Raw genomic sequence first — 6,005 nt, 5'->3', positions numbered from 1 at the left:
TTCCTTGCTATTGATCAAGTGACACCCAGGATGTGTAAATATTTCACAAGCCTCAAACATTTTCTAAGGTAAGAAATGAGCTCTTAAAGCCAAAGTTGTCTAGGAAAGGGCTGCTATGAGGACTTTTCCCATTCTGCTCAGCTGGAACTCTGTCCAGGTGAAATGGCAGTGCCAGAGCCACCAGCAACATCAGAATCGTAAGCCTGGCAAGTTTTTAAAAATAGAAGAAAGTTTGTCTCTCACCTGCCTTTCTGTCAGTAGACGGACTATGTAGGCAGGATTTGAAATAACTGGAGAGAGCGAGTGCAGTGCTCTGGGGTGGGGAGCGGGCAGGGATGGAAAATGCTGGAGAGGGGCAGCTAGGAAGGAGTGAGTAATAGAATTCTTTGTATACCACGAGTCTGGTCCAGGGATTCCAGGGGCCTTAATAAACTGTGTTAGCTTTGGCCAAGTTGCTCAGCTGCAGAGGATAAAGTGATGGTGGTACAATTCAATTTGCAGCCCACAGAGGTCCCCCCTGGTGAGGCACGGCACCCCAGAAGGACAAGCTGCAGGAACTGGCGCAGAGGCGCGCCCACGCGGGCCCAGCACTCACTCAGCAGGGTTTGAGAGTGGCCACAAGTGTACAGAGCAGGGTTCTCACAGTATTAGCCCTGGATGAAGAATTATAAGTCAGTATGGCAAAGACATTTTTAGGCCACGGATAGTTTGTATCCAGCATTTCAAAACCATTAAAAAATTTTAAATTCTGTTCCTAGTAACTATGTCAGATAATTTTTAAGTATAGAATGAATAGTCTTCTGTGGTTTGCCTCTTAAATGTTGTAGCTGTATAGTTCAAACTTTTTAAATCAGCTTTTTAACCACTTACCAGTCCAATAATTTAAAGACAGGATGACCAAAAATTGCATATTTCATTGATTTTTATAAAATAACAAGAAAGATAAAAACAGCAACTTTATCAAATTTATTTAATAATTTTTCTGTGTATGGTATATCTTAAAACATGCAACACCTGCCTGAGCAATGCTCAGGATAGTCAGTATGTAAACAAATGCACTGCCTGAGTGACACTTGAGGTAAACTGTTAAGTGATTAATAACAGTATACACTAAAAATTTTTACAGAATTGTGTAAAGTGAAAAATGAACTTCTCTCCCCATTCCCTGGCAGCGTAGCCTTCCAGACCCTTTCCTGGCTCTTTGGAGGATAATTAAGAGTGTGACCTCTGGAGTCAGACTGACAGGGATGGCATGCATGACCTCTCTGGGTAGCCCTGGTATGTATTTAAACCTTTCTGTTCCTTGTTTTCTCATTTGTGGAATGCATATGAAATATGCCAAGTGGGCAAGGAGCAAATCTTGTACCAGCCCCTGCTGACTCACTGCTCCCTTGAAAAGGCCTGGAATGAGTCAAGTCTTCAGGAAATAAGTGGGTCGACTCAGAATTCCTGAGGTGGCCTTGGGATCCCCACACCCTGGGACGTGCCCCTGGAATGGGAGCAGGACCTCTCCCACCAGATGACAGGCCCTGCCTGCCCTCCCAGGGCAGACCCTCCTAGGAGGAGTAGGTTGGCAGGCCGGATGTGGCTCCAGATGTGGCTGTCTGCAGCCCATTCTGCTTTCCTGCTTCATTCCCTGGGGAGACAAAAAGGATCTTTAAAATGCGTACTGTTGCTGTGTGCCAAGATGATTCAGATCAGCCTGAGAACCAGTCAGAAAGGCCGGTCTTAAATACAAACTTAGTAGAACTACTTCACCCAGTAAGCAACTAATAAGCATCTGCTAGAACCACGTTCAACCCTTCTAAGCAAAACACACAAATTTTCCCTGAGTTACCTCCTAATAATTAAGAATGAATTGTTCATGAAGTAGAAATAAGAGGAAAAGCAAATAATAATGGTAGAACAAAGTGATTTTTATAATTAAAAGAAGTAGCTGCCAGACAGAATAAAGCAGAGGACGGGGGAAATGAATAAAATAAATCATTTTCAGGAAAACACACTGATGACTAATGGTTGTGATATGCTTTTATCAACTGTGATCCTGACATTCAGGAAGTAAATGGCAATTTTGACTGCAACACAGAGGCAGGAAATCAAGTATGTTTTTGTTCAAATCAGTCTCGGGGGAAGTAGTTTTGTCTGTGTGGTTTCTTGTATCCATGCAGCTGTGCCTGGCTGTAGCTTTTCTCACAAAGGAAGTGAGAGGCACAATGAGCTGGGTTCACACTGGACTTAAGGGATCTGTTTCTGCAGAAGGTAAGAAGTGTACCCTCTTCACAGACTGCCCCATCCCAGTCCTACCACCCTCTCCAAAGAGTCAGGCCTGTCCCCAGCTTCTGCTGAGGGAAACCCACTGGCCACCCCTTACCCACAGGTGTCCATACACCTTGGGCAGAGCACACTGGCAGTACCACACACTCAATCTACAACCAGCCAATCGGAGGACTGGTTGGCAGTCTGTGAGGTAGCCTGGAACAGAAGTTCTGCCTAGAGAGGGATGATTCCTAGTGAAACTGAGCACTGCTCAAATTACTGCGGAATGAACAAATGATTTCTCAACAAAGTACATTTATATATGGCAAAATAGAAAAGTTACAATTGTCTAAATTGATGTATGAGGTGTGATTGAAAACTAGGATGAATGTTTACATTAAAAGGAATAATTACAGCAAAAGACACATTGCCCTTAGTCCCCTCCAGAATATTCCTCTTGCTTTGAACAAACATCCCATCATTCTTGACACATTCTAAAGCAGCTCTGGAAGTCTGTGTTCTGAGTGTCTTTAGTTGTAGAGCTGTGGCTGCCTTGATGTCCTGCACCAACTCAAAATGTTTACCTTTCATGGCTACTTTGACTTTGAAAAAGAGCCAGAAGTCCCACGACGCCAGACCCAGTGCATGAGGTGGGTGAGGAACTGTAGTGTTTTACAAGCTGCCTTTCCATTGGATGGCATGCAGCAGTGGCATTCACCATTCCACCTGACAAAGACACAGAGGAAGACTTCCAGAGCTGCTTCAGAAAATGGCAAGAACAATGGGATAGTTATGTTTAAAGATGGGGTCCATGGCATTGTATCATTTACTATAATGCTTTTTTAAACATTTCAACATACCATATTTTTCGATCACCCCTCACATTGTACAAAAAGGCCTAGATTTGGACAAACATTGCTGTGTGTGGAGATGCACAGGGAGGACTGCTTGGGGAAACTGCCACTTCTCAGCCAGAGGAAGGCCTGCACACAGCTTGACACTTCTTTCATTGCCAGGCTCCCTTCCTGTGTTAGCTTCCATCCCCACATGACAGATTACCCCAAAGCAAGACGTGGTCCGCAGTTTGTCACATGAATGCGTAGTCTCTTGCCCTAGCATCCTGATGTGTCATCTGAAGATACCACTACCAGCTTTTGCATTCACTTCCCGGACAGTGTGGATGGTCAGAAGCTTATATTGTGGAATTCATAGTATGGATTGAGAAGAACTCTAGGAATCTAAAGTGATTCCTGAGCAATCAAAGAATGATAAAATTATATACAGTGTGACTTCAAGATAAGGTATGGGAGGGGTTCTAATTCTTTAAAAATTACTGATCCAGTCAGATGGATACCTTTGCAACTCTCCAAAAATCAGTTGTGAAAATTAAGCATTAGTTCTTTGTAAAATACTGTCCTTCAAGTTGTGGAGTGTGCAAAGTCACATAAGAAAAGATCATTACCTTAATTGAGAACTTATTACTTAACGTTCCTATAAATATGGGGTTTAAGCGCGTGCACCCACACACAGCAAACTCGTGAAGGGTGTGGCGGCAGATTGTACTTCCCCCAAATGGCTGAATCAGCGTCTCCAGCCCCACTTACTGGAACTTTGCCAGTCCTGATGAGGCGCTGGTATGCTCCTTCCCTTGCCCCTGGGCTGGATTTTGTGATGATTCAAAACCAGATGCTGCAGAAGTGATGCCGTGTGACTCCCACAGCAGGGTCATGCACAGGGACACCGCGTTGTCTCTCTCGGGAATTTCGCACTTGGAACGCCAACAGCACTGAGGAGATGCAGCTACCTGGGGAGGCTCACATGGTGAGAGTCACGGGCTCAACCTCACCTGGTCAGGTGATGACAGGGCCAGCTCCTCAGGCCCCCAACCTGCCTTCTGGAAACAGATCCTGCCACCTCGGTGGACTCCCCATCTAAAGTGGGGGGCAGACAAGCCTTCCCTACTTGCACTGCCCAAAGTGCAGATTTGTCAGCGGACTAAGTCATTGTTATTTTAAGCCACTGTGTTTTAGGATGGTTTGTTATGCAGCAATCAATATTCAGAATTGGTAACAATCAAACATACATTTTCAGCATGTTTAAAGTACTAAAAGATTTTAAAATATAGAAGGCCAGTGAGGGGGCCTCAAGTAAGGTGAAGGAAGCAACAGCCAGCTGGTTGTGCAGGCCCTGCAGTCTGTGGAGCAGTTTAGATATGTCTGGGCAGCAGTTGGAGTAAGCGGAGGAATAACGTGGTCATTTAAAATGATTCCTGAGATAAGCATGGTGGCACATGCCTGTAATTCCAGCATTTGGGAGGGTGAGGCAGGAGGATGACCATGAGTCTGAGGCTAGCCTGGGTGGCATAGTTGAAGGCCAGCCTGGAATATGTAGCGAGACCCTGTCTCAAACAAACAAACAAACAAACAAACAAACTCTTCTGGATGCTCTGTCAGAAGCTCTGTCTCGTTTAAAGTCGTACCTCATGACCAGCCAAGAGAATTCACTAGAGGGGAGTGCAAGAAATAGCAATTTAAGTGGAAAATAACTATTGTTATTGTTATTGTTAAAATGTATAATGAGTAGCAATTTAAGGTTTAAAAAGACAGTTCTTTGCAATTACGCATTTACTATTTTCTAATATTGTCCTGTTTTAGTTTTTAAAAGACTGTTAGATACATCAAAACCAAGAGGAGAAAACCCCCAACATTTATAGATAACAGAGAGACAATTGTTTTTAGTAAAAATATTCATCTTCAAAGAATAGTTGCCATCCAAATTTTTCAGCAACCATTAAAAGAACAAAGAAGGTAGTTATCCTCTGAATTGTAATATGCTTTTCATCTAAACTGCTGCATATTGGGAGGGAGGTAATCATTCTGTGAGTTTGACATAAATTACTGGGTTGATGAAATAAAAAGACAAAGATGTATTCATAATGAGACCCAATACTTTGGCATTCAAAATGAATCTGAAAAGGGGAAGAATTTCATTCTTTTTCAATGAATACCTCACAATGTGACCTCTGAGCTCTACCAGGCCCTGAAAATTCTTTTTCAGATTTTTCCTAGGAACAAGTAAAGTATGTTATACATGTAAAATGGACATCTGTTACTAAACAGATTTGTTCCTGTGAAGTAACTGTTAGTCAGCTTTCAGCTGCCATGACAAAATACCTGAGGTAAACAATTTATAAAGAAGAAAAGTTGATTTTGGCTTGCCATTTCACAGGTGTCCAAATTGGCTGGCTCCATTGTTTTTGAAGTGAGGGCAGAACATCTTGGCAGGGAATGTATAGGGGAGCAAAGCTACACACCTCAAGGAGGCCAGAAGGGAGGGAGGATACTAGCAGGTAAGCAGGGGACACTATAAATATAGCTAAAAGTAACGAGCAATATCCATGCCACTGCCTGAATTATACACTGCTTTGAAATTGCCTCCACCTAATTAATTTGTCTGTCACCTTTAATTCAACCTCCTACAAAATGTCAGCATGGACAAAAATGTAGACAAAATTCTGTTCCAAAATGTAACACCATTCTCAGCAGAGTCTTAGATCCCATCTGATTTACTCTTGTTGCCCAAAATTGCTCTTGCTATTCTGGGTCTCTTCTGGCTCCATATGAATTTTAGGATTGTTTTCTCTAGATCTATAAAGTACTCTGTTGGTATTTTGATTGGGACTGTATTGAATCTGTATAACAGTTTGGGGAATATGGCCATTTTGAGAATATAGGTTCTGCCAATATTGT

The sequence above is a fragment of the Heterocephalus glaber genome, unplaced genomic scaffold (assembly GCF_053883595.1).
Source record: "Heterocephalus glaber isolate CG9 unplaced genomic scaffold, H.glaber_assembly_v1.0 deba00001472, whole genome shotgun sequence".
NCBI lineage: Eukaryota > Metazoa > Chordata > Mammalia > Rodentia > Bathyergidae > Heterocephalus > Heterocephalus glaber.
The sequence above is the reverse complement of the archived record's forward strand: the minus strand, read 5'-3'. Positions refer to the sequence as shown.